The following is an 18,695-nucleotide window of genomic DNA, read 5'->3' as shown; positions in this document are numbered from 1 at the left end:
GACAAACATAAAAGAAGAAGAGTGAGAGATGAAGGAAGTCATGAGAGAGAAGGAACGGAAGAAGAAGAAGAAGAGAAAGAAAGGGGGGTTTGGGGGGTGGGAGGGAGAGAGTGGCAAGCATATTATAACTCATCCATGTGGATCACCCTAGTAGATTGGGAGCAATCCCTTGTTGAAATTGTCTTCTAAACACTTAGAGAGAAGGAGACAGAACGGAGCGGCCAGCCCATCCCAGCCAAGGTAGAGCACCTCTGACAGACGGTTTGCATGTGTGTGTATATTTCACCTGACTCCTCTCTGTTTGCGCGTGTGTACATGTGTGTGTTGCCTATCTTGTCAAGCAGCCAGCTCGTGAATGTGTGTGTGAGCAAGAGAAGAGCAAAGATGTGTGTGTGTGTGTGTGTGGATATGTGGGTGTGGGGGGCAGAAGGGTGGGGGGTGTCGAGGGGTATTATGCACCCTGAATGTTACCTCGTGCTTTAAACAGCTGCCTACAAGCCCAGGTAGTGTGTGTCGGCTTCTAAATAAGCAGCACACTCACCGTCCCCCTTCAGGACGGGAGGCAAGGCTGCAGAGTGTGAAATCAGACTAATACAGTGGCGTAGGGCTGAGCAGGAGCGGTGGGGAAGCTCCTGCATGACTTACACAGACTCAAGGTTTAGGGGACAAGTACCAGCTGAAGAAATAACAGGGGATTGGACATAAGGGGGAGAAAGGAAAAAAAAAAGGCAGTAAGGTCAGTATTTTTCTTTTTTTTTGCCCTGCTTATTCTTTCTTTCAGTCTTCAGGATTGTGTGTTCAGTTAGTGTGGAGTTGGGACTGAGAATGTGACTGTTCTGATTTGCTGGGGGAAGTATTGATCCTTTGTAAGTTTTGTGGGAAGTGTGATCTTTTTGATCCTGCCAGGTGAGAACAGATCGAAACACAATATGGGGGGTGGGGGTGGAGGGTAGGGTTGGCAGGGAGTGGCTAAACTCTTTACTTGTGTGTGAGGGAGGATAGATACAGGTGTGTGGGTGTGTGTATGCCACTGAGTTTGGATATGCTTGTAATACCACGTACTATATGGTTACTTCACATAAAATGCAAAAATGTCAAGTGGCGCACTGTATTTTTCAGCCAATATGTGTGTGAGATATGTGACACAGGTACAGGTTCTGCTTAGTCCAGATAGCACAACTGGGAATGAATTGTGACTTGGAGAAAAATAAAGTAAATGAGTTTTCATTTTTGATGTGTGCAGATGGGGCAAAGAAGCCATGGTCTCTCTATATATAAAACTTTTATTTCTTAAGTACACACACAATATGATGTGCACATATTTAAATAAAAGAGTTGCACCTTTATTGTGTAGTAAATTAATCTATTTACTACATTTTGCTATTTAACTAATTAGGAAAAGTAGCAAATTGTTTGGTTTATTAAGCTTTAGTGTTGCATTATATAAAAGCAAAGAAATCTTGGAATTGTTTTAAGAAAACAAGATCTACTTTCTGTAAAACAAAATTTGTTGCACTCTATTTAAAAAAAAAAAAACGAACAGCAGAAGATATTTGTACATAGAAGCAGCCTCGGAACAGGTGAGAAAAAAAAAACAGCCTTGTGTGCGCATGTGTCAGTATGTAGATGCCTTTAGCCACACAGAAGCACAGCAAAAAGAAAGGCCCGGATGGCCAAATTGTCAGCAGTACTAAAGACATAAACACAAAAATTTCAGCCATCCATCACAGCTGTCTGCTTGTTTGTGTGGCGACAGTGATTTATTCCATGGCTGAAATCTTTTGGAGTCTCTTTTTTTTTCCCCTCTCCCTTTTAGACCAACTCCCTCACATGCAGGTATACAAACAAATGCCATGTACAGCCATTCCTCACACTTCAACCATTCTAAGTTTTCTTTTTTTCATTTGTGGAGTGAAATTACGAGCTGTTTGAGGAATTATCCATGCACTTAATTTGCTAAAATGGCCCATGCTTTCACAATATACACTTATTTTAAATTTTTGTCATAGCAGTATGTTAACTTCGCATGAGAAAATATTAACTAAGAGATGACATATTAAGGTGAATCTGATGAAACCACAATTACTTGATAAAGTACATGTAGTTAAAGAAGGAAGTTTAGATTTTCCAGGAACCACCTTTAAGCATTTCTTTTTTATTTCACACAAAAAAGGCACCAATTTAATGCAATAAAATTGATATTAGCTTGAATATAAATATTTTGTTTTTAATGTCTTTCTGTACTGATAGAAAATATGAATGAAGCCTTTGACCTAAATTCAAGTTCCTACATGGATCCTAAAAAAGGAAGTGCAGGTTTCCCTGCAAGTGCCCCAGACTTTTCTGTTTTTGAAATGCACATTAGCCATGCAGTTAGCGGCTGTTGAGCTCTAGACAGGAACCAAAAGAGTGTGAAAACATAAATAAATCTAATTCTTAATGCGCATGCGAACAGATAAGAAAAGTGTGTTCAGGTAAGAAGAGGAACAAAACACGTCTGCAACAATACGGGTTTGACCTCCACCTTTTCACGCCACTCCCATCACTCTCATTTCATTTCCTTTCTTTTCTCCACAGCTTCTCTGGTATTTTTTCATTTGCCAGATGATAACTCCAGTCCTTCTCTGAGGAGGAAGATTTATAAGTCAGCACAGTGCCCCTAATATCCCCCCTCTGCCAGCGAGCACACACACTTTTCTAAGCCCTTGCTCTACCCCTAAGCTTTAGTCCAAGCCCCATGACTGCTCCCCGAGACTGGCGTGTGCATGTCTTTGTTCAAGTGTGTGCATGCACATGCAACCATTTGACTGTGTGCTTGCAGGCATCGAGTTGGCTAATGGATATTTTTTGTTGTTGCATTTTGCCAGAACCCAGTGATGCTTCTTCTGCAAAGGCACGGTCAAGAGCTGCCATGTTTTGATATTTTCTCCGTTGGCACAGTTATGTACTGAGTTGACCTAAACTACTCTGTGTGCATCTGAAGAGAAAAGAGGACTGGGTTGTGTAGTGTGCTCTGTTCAGGTTTGACATGGATTCGGAGAGTGGGAGCAAAGCAAGTGTGAGGTTGAAGATGGCTGGAGATGTCACTTAGACTCTGTGTGAACCACAAATCTGAGGATACCTCAATTCATTTTTAACAGAAAGAGAAAGTTGATTATTCATTTGAAAAAATTATTTATACAATTAAATAAACCTGAGATCAAACATTTCTGTTTTCGTTTTTTGTTTACTCTTTATGTTTCTATTCATTTATAAAAATCTGTTAATTGAAAAGGCAAAAGTCATAACCACAAAGAAAAAAGAACTGAGTGAAATTAATTACAATTGTTATAGTGCAGTTCATTCCAAACATTCCAGATCAACATAATCTAATTGAGTGGAGAAACCAGATTGTCTTAATTGCATAAAAATGGCCTAAATAATTGACCAACAGAATACATCACAGAAATGTCAGTACAACTCCTAGACTGAGGCAGCAGTTGATCACCTATTCATTTATTCCATATTCACTTTTAATAATCATTGATATTAGATATTAGTTCTGTTTCGGCTACATGTGAGGCTACTAGAGTGAGTCAGTACTTCTGCATGGTAACTGAAGGCCATCTGAGGGCTGGGCCCTGCCATGATAACATGCCAAACCTGGCTTTGCTCTTACAATCCTAGATTAATGCCAGCTTTAAGAGCTTAACACGGTCAGCCATTCAAACATGCATGGGATTGACTGGGTTACCCTGGTTGCCCGTTATCTCCTCTTGAGTCGAACAAGCAGAGTAGTCTGTGGGGGGCGAGGGGGTGTATCACCACCAATGCCTGCTAGTCTCCATGCTGCGTTCTACTGATGTAATTTCTCACAGAAACCTTTTTATTGCTTTTTTATGAATGATTTTCAGATTGTGCTTCAGAAAAAATATGGATTCTACGCTGTGACTAAATGTTTTTTTTTGGAGTAAAGAAATAACCGTACATTTAAAACTTCCTTCAATGGTTTTTCTATCTTAAAATATTTATACTATTACATTCGTTCTTTAAAATAATCTGCTTTAGAAACACTTAATAAGACTTTTTGTATTTTTTAGTCATGGAGGATTCGATGTTCTTTTACATTTTTTTAATGATGTTTACAGAAAACAAACTATAAATATTTTTTATTTAAACCAAGTATTGGGGTAATTGCGTTGCATGGTTCCCTGGAGAGTTCTTTTACATTTTCAGATAAAATTGACCAAAAATATCGAACTATTCATGTCTTTTATTGTGGATCAAAGTTTGTGTTATACCACATCACAAAGCCGAAATAGAAAATACTGTATGGGAGGAGAGCAATTGATATTCAGAGATCTTCTGTCACGGGGCTTTTGTTAGCATGTAAATAATGGCTCTGTTGGCTTTTCACAGAGACTGACGTCTGTTCTCTTCCAATAAGATTCTCAGCTCTCTGCTGTCACTGTTGTGGAGCAGCAGGGACTCGATGCCGCCCTCAGGTATTTAGTGTTCACTGACACAGGAGAGAAGAATAACATTTTTAAGAAGACAAACCGTGTCGTTTCTGCATTGTGCATCATTTATTTCTCCACCACAATCTTCAGAACCCAAATTGTGCAGAAAGAGAAGCTGGTGCCAACAGATACAGTAGCTTAGTTAATAGTCCTGATCATATTAAATATGTTTGATTTTCTGAACGCCTCATATGTTTCCATGTTTTTTCACAAGCTTTTAACATATCGAACATTTTGCATATTTTTTTAATGTCTTTTTTTCAGTTTGATTGGCTTTCAAACCATCTTTTGTGGGCTCTAAAAAGGGTTTCAGAATCTTCATGCTGTTTGTTTTTTGAACGACATTACCACATGTTGTATTCTTATATGTAGTGCTAGTGAAAATCCAGATAAAAACAAGATAATTGACTTGGCAGTGAAAAAATTTGAGCATACCCCAAACTTATTCACCGTTTTTACAAATCCGTTTCATTTTTAAAATTGCTCCAAACCCTATTATGCAATAATTAATGTAGTCTCTCATTATGTTCTGTAAAGGTTGAATGCTTACACCTTACAGAGAGGACAGGTGCGCTGTGGTGATCGGTTTAGGATGCTTCTGAGAGGAAAAAGTCCTTTTGATTTTCTGACTCAGACTTGTTTGTTTCGTGGTGTTCTGTGTGCACAAGTAATGATTGTGGGATTTGGTACTAGACTGATAATGTCTTGTACTGCAATAATTCAGGGGGGGGGGGGGCACCATTTTACTACTCTAGTCTTCCTCCGCCACAACTGGAATATAATCTTCTGTCTTCTGACCTTCAAATCATGCAGCGCTGCAGTCGTTTCGATTGGCCTGGCCGCCATTAGCGTGAAATGTCCTCTAGCCACTCTGCTTCTGCTATGGAAGATTTCCTTTTTCCCAGCATGGCTACTCTCCTCTACTTTGCTCCTTCCCTCAATCTCTTATTCTGTACTCCTCACCCCCTGAAGCCTGGCTGCCGTGGAGGATGGAAACCTCTCACACTAAGGAAATGAGCCACCACAGGAGATGCTTTGGTCAAAGGACAGGATGAAAAACACACTTGTTTAGTTTTTGAAGCATTTGTATTGAGTCAAGTTCCATCAAGAAAGAAAGAAAGCACATTTGTTTCTCCTCTGATATTTGTTGTTAATATTCATTCTTAACGCTAGACTGATGCAATGCTGAGTATTTAAAACCTTTAGTGCTTTGTTTCAGTTATATTTTGAAAATGTAACAAATGACGCAATCTTTACTCTCATAAATACACAACTTCTCAGGTTGTGCTGCTTTGCAGTAATACAAAAAACAGGTTTGCGGTGGCAAGTTTTGTCACATGCTAAAGGGAGATCCCCTGGCATTTCATAGAGGGAGCATCCAGGGCCGCCCCAAACGTCCCGAGTAGAAGGGAGACCGTAAACTGCCTGGAGCACGGCAATCACACGCCAAAGCTCAGCATGTGTCGTGTTGCACGTAGATAGATCAATAATTGAAGGAGGACATGTTTGATATGATCTGAATATTAAAATATATCAAGAGCGCAAACAACATTGATGGCTGCTTTCAGATCTGTGCTGAGAGATGTGTGTCGAATCTCAAGAGAGATACTTTATTCATACGGGTCAAGAGGTTCTCTAAGATGGAAGAAAGCTGGTATTTATTTATTTAAACATTTTTTTTTAGCTGCTTATTTACAAAAAAGAAATATAGCATTAAAGAGTCAACATTACCTTTTAGCTTCATGGTTACTACCAACAAGCCTTATGAATTGTTTTTCTTCGATTTTCCTCCTGTGACCTAGAAATCCACATTTAATTTTTTTATGCATTTTTGTTTTGCTTTTTTAGTTTTTTCTGTTAGCAAACACGCTGTTTTCTCGGTTTGCAATGCTTTCTTAGTATTCTGGAGGGGAAAATACCACAATAAAGCATAGGTCTCAGCTCAGGGGTCAAACCTGATTAAAGTTGCAATGTAAATATCCATCGTCTCATTTTTTTAGGTCTTTAGGCCATGTTTGTGGTTAAAATCCCACTCTTGATTGGTACTACACAAAATGTAAGTATTATGATTGATGACCCCACTGGGGTGTAGCCATAATGCTATGACCTCAAGGTAAAATTGAAATGCACGCTCTGGATGTAGAGCATTTGCTTATTATTGCCCAATGTACTTAGCAGCCATTACATTTGTTGTCACTGGTGAAAATAAAAAAAGAAAGGCTGTGAGGTTTCAAATAAGCAAGACCACTCTAAGAAATGGACTTATTGGAATTGCATTAAGTGGATTAGACTGAGAAATGAATACTATTTACACTAGGGCAGTGTTAAACACTCTTGTTTCTCCTGTCTATAGGAGTACATTGACAGTCAGTCAGCGTCAATTAAATCGTGTGATCTGTATATCCTGAACAGCCGGACTTGTTGTCTTCTAATAAAGCCAGTCTGTGGCGGCAGAATGTTTCATTTCCTCTTGGAGATTGCCCTCAGTAAAGTGCTTAACATAGTTACACAACATCCAGCTGCTTGATACCCAGATCAACCTGAGCCCTGGACTGATAACACCTCTAAGCCCTGCTAGGACCCTTTTTAGTTGCAAAGATGCATGATCACTACTATGCTTACAACTTGCTTCTTCAATCCTCATTGATGTATGTTGGTAAAAAATTATATGCTCTGTCTGTTTTTGAATGGTTGTTAATAGAGCTTACATAACAATATCCCTTTTTTGTTTTTTTGTTTCTTACAGGTTTGGTGGCTGCATGGCATTTTGGGAATTTTACGAGTGGTTGTGTGTGTCTGTTTGTGCAGATGAAAATGAAAAATTGGGTCTGGGAAGGACAGGGTTGTGAGGGGGCCAAGCTGTCCCTGGCCATTCATTCTCTCTGGCCCCCCTGTCTAATTAATGGGCCACGTTCATACACGTTATTGCACCGGAGGGTCTGTCACTCATTAATCATATGACCCTCTGTGGCACAGTTAATGACCTTGGAGGAGTATATCAGCTGGAGATGGCTGAAGCTTTGGAATTAAATTGTTTCTGGGAGTGGTCATGGTCACATCAGGAGCTTTAACAGCCTCTCTGCTCAGGCCCTCTCCTGTTACACCTCAATCTGTGTTTTACCCATAGGCCTTTGCAGGCTGTGCAACTGAAAATTGCAAAGGAGTTTCAGACAGAAGACTCAGGATCGGGATTAACCCTTATACACCGGAGCGTTAGCTCCAACGTTTACATTCTATTGTCTACCGTAACTCTTCAACTGATGACGCAAATAACAGAAATGAAGAAAAGCAGCCTTGTGCTGAAATTCAACACTTCTTACTAGTGAAATGCTTACACAATCAACTTAAATCAGCTGATTCTTTAGCGGAGAAAGAGGCTTTGGACCGTTATGCAACACTTTACGTTTGTAAAACTGGAATGAAAAGCTGCATTTCTCTGTGCCAATACTAGCAGATTCACTGTGATTATGTAAATTATCTAAGGTTTATGGTATGTCAAAGAGCGTGTGATATTCAGGTTTCGCCGACGACAGCTCCAGTGTTAAAGGGTTAAATGCTAAACTAGTCCCATCTTTTTTGGAGCATTCTTGTGTACGCTTAGTGTTATCTTTGAGAAGTCCTTTCATTTTTTCAAGATTTGGGGTTATTGCAGGGCCTACATACAGGAAACTAGAGGTAGTATGACAAAGATTTAATTTACTAAAAAACATTACTTGGGAACCAAAGTATTGAACATCATAAAGTGACCCAAGACCAAGAGAATCTATAGGTATTTACCTGGAATGATTGGACAGTCTGCAGAGTTATTTTTTACTGGTAAATTTTAGGTTTTTAAAGGAAAAACTGTTTTTTTTTCTACAAAATGGTGAAAAATGCTCCAAAAAATTGTTGTAGTGCTGAAAAATCTGGTCAGGTTGTCTCTTATTCTATCCATTGCTTCTTAGAGAGACAAACTAACAGACAACGTGGATTTAGTACAAAATTTCAAATTTTTAGGAAATCTTTATTTTATTTTATTCCTTGTTGTTCCTTTAGTTCTTCCTCAAAACAATCTCCTACCTGCACTGGACAAACTTAGAACGTTGTGGTCAAAATGAAATAATATCAGTAATTTGTTGTCCTTGTTTAATGTGAAAATACAAGGATGGAGGGTCGTTACACACGTTGCTCAACAGCTCATATTTTAATTTACTCTTTTGAGAAAGATCCTAATTTGTCCAGAGTTAAATGCAGAGATCTCTTTTTGGTTGGCACCTTCTGTTCACGACTGCAGAGTGAGAATGTTGGCTTTCTTCTCAGTGACATTGAAATGGGGGGGGATTTTGTTTATCCCCGTCTTTGTTTATTTAACATTTTGCTCAGCGGGGGAGTTTCAGAAAGATTGTTTTCGAGACAGTCCCTGCAGACAGCGAGCAAACACACTACAGCTTCATCAAACAGAACAATCTTTAACTTTCCCCTTCTGCAGCGTGCAGAAAAATGTGACTGAGAGGAACATCTTAATGGAATATGATTGAAAATGATTGTCATAATTTTCTTCCGTGTGACTCTAACATTAAGCTAGCACTATTTTTTAGTGGATTTATTTTGAACCATGTCTAAGTGTACCCTAACAGGGAAAAAAAAACACAATGATGGATGAAAACATTTCATTTTTCGTGTGGCAAACATTTGCAAGTTGGGTTATTAATAGATTTGTGGCTGTGTGATGGATTGTTGATATACAGGGATAGTTTTATTTCTTTGTCAACAAACCAAAGAATGACATTGAGACAAAAAAAATCACATTGAAATGCAGATCGGCAGCTAAAGTAAATCTTTGGGAACTGAAAAGTGAGTTAACCCCTGCATGAAATGAGAAGAGAACTGAATTCCCTTCAAGTATGTGTGTGATTTCAGGGCAAATGTTCACCAGCTAAGATTTAAGTAAAGCCAGCAAAGCAAAGAAAATTCCAATCTCAGAAATGGCAGCATCCCACTGATACTGCAATACTTCCAAGTTAGACATGAACAGTTGCAACTTTGCTTGTTAAAATACTTAAAAACAAAATATATAGAAGCTGTGTCATTATCCCCTCTCCCTCTGTTACCACCTTCTGTCTTCCCTCTCTGACCACCATCCCGTTTCTCCTTGTTGCAAGTGCAGGCCTGATTAATATTTCCCACTGCTCCGTAACCATGGCAATAAGGTCACTGCATATGATACTTAATTGAATTTTCCCTGTGCTTTTGTCTGTGCCTCCACTGTCCGGACAATAAAAATCTTCCAGTGATGACTCCAAGCCCCCTCTCCTGCTCTGCTCTCCTCCATCTTTCTTTTCATGTTACTCCCCATGAATTTAATCATTTATTTTTTTCTAATCTTTTTTTTTTTTTTTTTGGTTCCTGTTTCTTTCACGCCCTTTTTCTGACCTAATCTTATCTAGCTTGTCACTGGGTTTTCCTTTTTCTCCTTATGAAACCTTGTTTTTAGGAGGGCTCGTGACTTGATTCGCACCAGCATCTGCTGCTTTGCTTTTCTCTGCTTTTTTTCTCCCCTCATTTGTTTTCAGCCACATGCTGGAACAACACTTAACAACTTATTGCTCTTTAATGTTGGAGTAATTCTCAGCAGGTCCTCCTTCCCAGACCTTTTTCCAACCCACTTTTCTTTCTTTTTGTATGTTGCTTACTCCTTTTCTCTCCATGCAATGATTTGCATATTCAAATCAGTCTCCGACACAATCGTTAAATTGATTTCAAATGACGCTGATGACTGAAGTGGGGAAACAAAGACCCTGGCCGCCCGTAAAGTGTTGGGGACACAAGCGAGCCACTGACACAGGTTGCTCTCTGAGCAGGTGCTCTGATTAATGCCCAACAACTTGGGGTCTGCTGAGATCTGGACATAAGTAGCACACACATTTGTTGCCTGAACTAACTCATAAACACATGCTATCTGGGTCTCTATTCATGCAAATATGCAGGCTAGTCCATGACAAGTGGGGGTGCAGGTTCATAGGGAGAAAACACTGGAGTGGATAATGAGCGGAAGGGTGAAGAGGACTTGTTAGTCTTTCTGCAAAGCTTGCCTTTCATGCACTGTGATGAATGTTAACAAATAAAATCTGAATATAATGGAAACACAATTTGCACAACTTAATTTCTACACTTTTATAGTTGGCTTTACAGACAACCTTCAGTTATATCGAGTTTGGCCAGATAAAATGTTTCTATAGGGATTTACAAACTTTCCAATGTGACAGAATTCGTTCAAACAAAAGTGCGACAACGATCTTGAAGAAATCATTACAGTCAATAAAGCACAGCAACACAGTGAGAAACATTAAAACTGTACACATCAGCTTTGACATGTGCACCATAAAACAGCTATTAGCTGTTACCTACAATGTGAAGTGACAGCCTATCAATAATGTCACTCTGAAAATGGGACAGGTTTGTTGCCGTCTTTAAATCATCAGACACTCCATACAGTATAAGAGCATGCAGGTACAGGAAATGCATTAGGGCTTGATGTTAATGGGTGTAGTGGGCGCATTGGGACATCAAGGGCATAGGAGGACACTGCTCACTTCTCAGTAGGTCATGGGTGTCAGACGGCTGCCTTGGCTGCGGGGTAGCTCCTGAGATTACACTTGATTAATTTCAGCAGTTGCTATTATTTGGTTAGACCGTCTCCTCCAGGCTGTTTTAATAAAAACGAGAAAGTTTGAAATGCAATGTAAAATTACCCTTTTATTAGGTTTTGGCAGTTAAAGTATACAATAATATAAAAAATGTGCATATATTAAAATACAACACAATTAAATATGAAGAGATATGGCAAACACGTCCTTCCCATAACGTTTGAGAAGGTTGTTTTTTTTTTTTTAAGTAGCAACTGTTTTACAGCCATCCTAATAATCTATGGATTGTGCCAGTGGATATAAAATACAATGCTTTTAAGCATACTCAAAGCAAACTGTCACTGTCGCAGCTATGTTTAGACACAATAAAACAGGCAAAGACAAGTCCCAATCCTTTTGATTCAACACAGATAAAAAATACAAATGGGCCTCTTGATGAATGGGACACGCAAAACATATTGGCCTGCTTTAGAAGCTGAAAGCAAGGCACGTGGCCTTTCTGTTGCCATGTTTAACATGCAGGCACGTGAATGCTATAGTGTGCCCACCTGCTTCCCACAGGCGGACCACTCGTTTCCAGCAAGCGCTGGTGTAACAGGCAGTAGCAACAAGTGTCTCCACATTGACATACTTGCCAGCTCTCCTCACTTGGCAGCGAGCCTGCTAAGCTGCCCTGCCCCCTCATGAGAAAAAGACTTGATTGTGCCAGGGGAGTTAGTTAAAGCAGCTGACTGGGAGGAGGAACAAGGAGGGGGATTTGATTTACATACTCCAGCTGATGTGACACTCATCTGATTTTAAACATCTCCAAAGCAATTAAGGGTCATTAGTCCTTTTGTTTTTTTTTGTTGCTTTTTTTGTAGCGGCATAATGTAGCGGTGACAGCCCCGTGGGGGCTGCATGTGGGAATGTCAGCATTATACTGGCTGTTTCTACCGCCCATCCTCCCCCTGCACGCCTGCTCCTCTGGCATTGACACAGCTTTGCTCTGTGTGTAAACAAACACTCAGTGGCAGCTTGGCACTGCAAGGGAAGCCACTTTGGCAAAGACTCAGCTCTTCAGCGTGCAGCAGGTGATGGTGTCAGATCTTGGGGCGCGGGATGCTTTTCCTAATTGTTCCAACCATGACAACAATTTCCTTCGTTTGACCTAATCTGCAAATCAGCAGCATTCAATTAAATTTATATCAGTGAAGAACGCATGTAGTAACACCGCTTTGAAGATGTTGTTTTCGTAGCCTGAAGGGCTGCTCACTTCAATGTGGTTAATGTTCTATAAAGCTGTTAAATGTGTTAAATATAACATCTTATAACTATGCAAATTACAGTTTCCCGCAAATTGTGTTTTTTATTTTTGTGCTTGGATGTGATTATTTTAATTGCACTCTTTATGCTGACTAAAACTGTGCTGAAAGCAGTGATGTCATGACAAAAATTCCATAAAACAGTAGTGCACAAGCATCATGAAGGGTGAATGTGATAGAACAGGTATTTTAAATAACCTGCAGTAAATAAAATATACTTTTGGGTAATTGTGTTGTTGTAATGAATGCATGAAAGCTGTTCACCTGTTTTGCACCTAGCAGGCGGTGTTTAATAAGCCACCCAGCTACTATTACAAAAAATAAATAAAAACAAAGGCAGCAAAAACAGGCGTGGAATAGCATGTGACTGTTTGCGCGTCCATTTATGTGGCTGTTCGACCCTCCTCAGTCCGTATAGAAAAACACTTACTGTTAATGTAAATAGCAAGGCAGCATAAATCAGGAGACACGCGCAGCCTTAGAGAATATCGTGTAATAGTTATTGCGAAATGAAGTGGCATTGGGATCAATATCCCACTATATCTCACTCTGGCGTAATGGCACAGAGGAAAGCTGGAGGCCAAGGGATTCTGGACCCTCCACCCCATCGTGGGCCTATAAATCTGCCTGACCTGCAACCCACTTATTAAAGTACATACACAGTCGGCAGCAACCATCCAAAAATACAAGCTTACTTACTGACCTGACGTCAGGGGAATGGAGGCCTTTACCTTGTCTAAAGGCAGGAGTGAGAAGGTTATTTGATCATCATTGGTTAATATGTTCACAATAAAAATATTGGCTTAAATGCTGACACTGTTTTCACTTGTCAATTGTTATTAATACATTTGTTTATTAATAGAGGAATTTGGCTTTTAGTTATTCTTATCATCATTTTACAAGATCAGGTAAACCGACTTGAAACCAAACAGAGCAACAAAATGTAAAAATGACAGCGTGGCACTTTACACACTGTCAACTCAGACTGTACTGTATTCCAAAGCACTAATGGCGGCCATCTTGATTGTTTACAATTGTACCTCCATACAAGAATCAACCAAACAAGGTTTCTGTTACATAAGAATTTGGGATGTGTTGAATTTAATTTTTATGCTTCTGAAAATGTACGTTTTTTTTTTTTTTTTCACGAAACATTTCACCAAATGTTATGTCTGAGCAGTTACCACTGGCGTAATGTATGTGCTTGAATGATTTGTCTCTGATTTTATAATTATGATAAGGCAACATGTTTCATTCACATCAGTCAAAAGCAGAAACTAAAAGAAAAAAAGGTTCTATTTCATTTTACAACCCTAGTGTTTGTAATGGCGTATAAAATAATAAAAGAGCTTGCAGTTGACTTGGCAGTGTTTTTTGTGTGCCGTCCACATATAGCAACCTTATCAGATAAATCATAGATTGTTTTCTGGAGCTTGGTAAAGGGGTTGATGTTTATGGAGAATAGTGATTTAAAATGGAAAGTGACATTTGGATGAGTAAGGGATAATGTGCGGGAGTCTACTTTTTGTCTGAGCTGCTATATGAAAGTGTTCTAAATGAGATTGCCATTGATGTATGAAAGAAGAGTATTAGATTTACATTTATCCTTTTTTCTGAGAAAGGGATGTTTTTCAAGGGAGCTTTTATGCATTTAATGCTAAATGTGTTTGCAGAGTGTCCTTTTTCACCCATAAGTTGTTATAAGTCCACAATAAACAGTGCAGAGCCTACAGTCAAAAATGAGTGCAAAGTAACAGTATAATGGCTTCCTGTGATTACCTACATAATTCATGTTTTATCCTTTTAGACGTAAGATTTTGTGCCAATTTTTACATAGCCTTTGGGCAGAAAAAATGTTTTCCAAAGGTGAATAGTTACTAATAAACTCATGAAATTCTGTAGTTTTAAATTCTTATTTTCTTAAGGACTGAATATGATTGCTTTTTTTGTGTTTTGCAGGATTGTGGAAGCCAACAACACTTCTCCTGTTGCACATTTGGTGAGTGCATGCTTCACTTTTTAATTTTCCTTTGCACAGAAAGTTACAAACCTCTGCAGACAAAAATAAATAAGGCAATGATAAAATGATTTGACTAAATGAATTCATGGGACACACATGCATGAATGCGTTCATCCCTTATTTGAAAAAACAATAAGTTAAAACATGTCAATATTAATACATCAAATAAACATCTGTGTAAATAAAAACTTGTCATAAGTCATAAAACATTTATGACTTGTTCATTTGTGGTTAGTGAGTCATCCAATCTTTTCTCTTATTTCTTTTTTTAAAATGACTTAAAATGAATTATTTGCAGCCTTCTCTATGATTACAGCTCTACATACAGACGTGGATTTACGAAAACTGCTTTTTATGAAATTTAAGCAGTTGCCAAAACATTATTTTTAATAATTTATGAATTCCAACATTTTCAATAAAAAAACAACTAGTAACAAACAGAAAACATGGTCAATTCACAAGGGCACATTTGACAGGAGTTAAGACATGTTATGTGATTAATTGGAGCAAGAAAGGACGGCGAAAATTTGTCACAAAGTCAGGTGATGACAAGACAGAGTTTGATTAATTCTCCCTTCAAAACTTGTGGTAACACTTAACAAATGTAGGCTTCTCTAGACTATTGATTGAGGATCTAAAAAGTAATCTGTCTGATGTTTAAAAAGCTGAGAAAGACCATAAAAAGATATCAAAGCACTATCCCTCTGCTATTTCCACTGCCTGGAACGCCATTAAGACTTAACAGGAAATGTGAGAGTGAAGACAAGACCTGTAAGAAAACTTTCAGATGAAACTGCCAACTTACTCGACGGAGCAAACCTTCAAGAAATCTTCTACCAGAAAAAACATCAAACCAATAATGTCTTCAGATAAGTTTCAAACCTATGTCTATTACTGTATTGTATTGATAAAGAAATCAGTAAATTACAAAAATTCTGTGTTTTTATTTATTTTGTCATTAAGATAACATTATGGTTGTATGCCTTAATTAACAATGTAAGCCCGTCCATCCATCCATTTTCCTAAGCCACTATATCCCTTTTGGGGTAATGGGGATGCTGGGACCTGCCCTGACTGGAACAATGTAAGACAATTTTCTTTTTGTAATTGACAAATGTAAATGACAAATAAGTGGTCCATATTTAACAAGGTGCCAAACCTTACATCAGCTCGCGCAGCGAGCGCGCAGTTGTGCTCAGTCAGGACCGCTAAGTTAGGATTGCAACCGTGCAGTTGTAAAATGCAGGGTCGCTTACTCAACTTCTGAATACATCTGCTCAGGTATCTTTGCGTTTGTTCAATTAATGGCTGCCATGAAACGCCATATCACATCAGTGACAAGTTGCATATTGGTGCAATGCCAAAATGCAACCTGCTATTTCCAGTATCAGAATGAAATGGTTCACGGTGATTGTGTAAATGGTCAAAGAGTTACAGTATGTCAAAGAGCAAGTGTCAAGTGTTAGGCATCGCCAGCAACATCTTCAGTGCTATGGGATTAAGAAAGCCATCCGTGGTACTTAAACTATTTTTAGTCACCTTGGCCTCTTTGTTTCGAATTGCCTGCATTTAGGTGCATTCAGTCAACCACAATCCGGAATGATTCATAAATCAGTTTATTTTATTAATTATCAGCTAGTAAGTCAGACTGCATTGCTTGTATAACACCTCCCTTGTGGTTACTTGTTGAACTGACCTGTCTCCAGTTGTTTTTGTTTTCAAACTGGCTTCAGGATGGAAGTCAAAAGGTTGCCTCTCAGTGAGCAAGAAAGGATGATCCGCTTGTGCAAATTAAGGCATGGACTGATTTCCCATTGCCACATTAAGAGTGAGGCTTAAACAATATGTGTGACCTGGGCTTCACTACAGACCTGCTGTCTCACAATCACATGTAAATGAACAGCTTACACTGACCTCTGTCCTCTCTGTGTGAGGATCTGTGACTATTAATCCTCTTCTAAATGATTTGACAATAGAGACACTTATTGATCTGGGCAGTCTTCTGGCAAAGAGGTCAAGAGCCTGACTCAGAACCTGAGTCTTCTTAGCACTGCTGGGTAAAGTGGCATAAATACTGAAGCCTCTTTATCAGTCCTTAACATGTGGTTATATGCTGATTTTACATGTAATTTGATCTGTTTTTGTTCAAATAGACCCTGTTTTTCTGATGCTATACTGCCTTTTTGCTGTTATTTGTTGCAGAGAAGCTTCACATAGAAAGTACATGTATTACCTGAAGTTTCTTTTTCGCTTCAAGGCAGCATATATTTTACATCTGATAGTCTTGGTTTCAACAAAGCACATGTGTGCAAACTCCCTCTTGGAGCCTCAAGCTTTTCACACCTCACCTGGGCAGTTATTCTTTTCTTCACTCACCCAAAGAGGACTTGCCAGCTTCCACATCTGGCCAGACAGAGGAACAGAGAAAAAGCAAGGAAATTCACCAGCTGACCACTAGTTTTCCCCATCTGCACAGTAAAACCATGGCGCTCTCTCAGATTCTTTTGGAGTGACTCCTGGTAGAGCAACATCTGGAACGAGCAGCAGTTTTCTTTCCCTGTGTTTTTTTGGGGAGATTTAGGCCCCCGATAATCCATCTCCCTCCTCATTAAAGGAGCTGAATAAACACAGGCCTCTTCCAGTTGTTCCTATGAATTTCCTCACCAGGCGTCAGGAGACCAAAGTGGGGGCTACTGGATCAAAGTTGCCGGCAGCTCCGCATGTGCAAAGAGTGAGAGTGTGTTCTGGGGTTGGGCCCATTACCTTTTTCCCTGGAAACCTCAAAGTCTCCTAGGTCAGTGGCTGTCAGCTCTTTGCCCCAAGCTCAGCAGAGACAGAGAAACACCAGAGGAGGGAGGGGTTTACTAAAGGAGATCCATATTACATGGTGACATAGGAGAACAAACCAGAATATAAAGAGCAAATGTAAAAAAAAGTTTCAGGTACATAAATTAGCAGGTATGGAACGAAATTCAGCCTTTTCACATTCTGCAGATTCCTGCTAAAAGTCAAGTCTAAGAAAATGTTCAGACTTGACAAACACTTTAGCTCCACAAGACCTCCTTCAAAAGTTTTTGTGGTTTTGCTGGATCACTGTTCAGGTGCTAGATGTTCCCTGAAGGGGGGGGGTGTCAGTAGGATTCATTTTTTTGACAGGTGTGTTTAATTTTAGCTTCTAGTATTTTTTATGCAGAACAAAAAATAATAATCAGAAAATCAAAAAATCAACATTTAAGACAAGTGTGTGGGTTTAAGATTAAATATAGTAGCGCTTTCAAATGTTACACTTTTAAATCAAATTAATTACTCAATCTTTTTCAGCAAATCAAAGGAATTCCCATTTAATGGCAAATGTAGTTTGATATGTAATTGTCAAAATTTTTAACCAGTGAAAGTCAGACCTTTCTTGATTAAAATGTGGCATTGTGGGTATGTTGATTGAGAAATACTCAGGGAACTGAGATCCAGGTGAAGAATGTTTCATAACTGAGGTGGTTAAATTATAAATAATTGGTTGTAAAGTTTGCAGATGGTGCCAGGTTTTAGAAACAAGTTCTACCCAAATTTGTATTTTTGCTTTGTGTAACCTTTCAGAAGCAGAAATACTTTGTCAAAGTTAAAAGTATATCTCTAAAGCCCTAATCACAACCCAACTTTCCTCAGGAATGAAAGTTTTTACTGAAAACTTTAGTTAAAAGACATTTTTTTGTGTAATTATAAACATTAGTGAAACCCAACTTTTTACTGTATTTGAAGGATGACATGTTGCCTTGAATTTATGTGTTCAAAATACCAAGTAACCAAGTTTGTGGCAGTTAATTTTACTCAAACCTATTGCACTGATTGTAGCTGCTATCTTCATTTATTTTTTTAATCTTTATTCTTTATATTACCTACTGTATGTGCTCTGATCAATTTGAAGTTAAAATGCAACATGAATTGAGAAAGTAGTTTTTTCTTTTTACAATGCAACTAATAAAAAAACAAAAAATTAACTTAATGTTTAATCATGATTTGGAATTAACCTGGCATCTGAAATTCATATATTTGTTTACTTTGCATTAAAGTTAATAATATTTTGCAAGACTTGTTATAAACTTAGCTCAAAGCCAGAAGAAATTGGAATGTTCCTAGATTATTTGTCTGACTTAGATACTCCCATACAGAAATGTAGGGGGAAAAAAATCTAAATTGAAAAAAAAAAATCTTAAATAAACTACAAAGGATAGAAATAACATCAGACTTG

At 38.6% G+C, this 18,695-nt stretch overlaps 1 protein-coding gene across 2 annotated transcripts in view; it reads left to right on the top strand.

Moving 5' to 3' along the window:
- zfhx3b (zinc finger homeobox 3b) overlaps positions 1–18,695 on the top strand; it is a 271,937-nt gene that overhangs the window by 80,453 nt on the left and 172,789 nt on the right. Inside the window, exons 1-2 of one of the 2 annotated variants that reach the window (XM_078944477.1) lie at positions 586–736; positions 14,389–14,428. The gene's annotated coding sequence lies outside the window, so the exon portion shown is untranslated. Of the gene's footprint in view, positions 1–585; positions 737–14,388; positions 14,429–18,695 lie in introns of those variants that run through there. The other variant, XM_078944478.1, reaches the window with a different exon arrangement.

The sequence above is a fragment of the Oryzias latipes genome, chromosome 3, assembly GCF_053564925.1.
Source record: "Oryzias latipes strain Hd-rR chromosome 3, Olatipes_Hd-rR_3.1".
Lineage (NCBI taxonomy): Eukaryota > Metazoa > Chordata > Actinopteri > Beloniformes > Adrianichthyidae > Oryzias > Oryzias latipes.
Note: the sequence above shows the minus strand (reverse complement) of the source record. Positions and strands in the feature narration are given on the sequence as shown.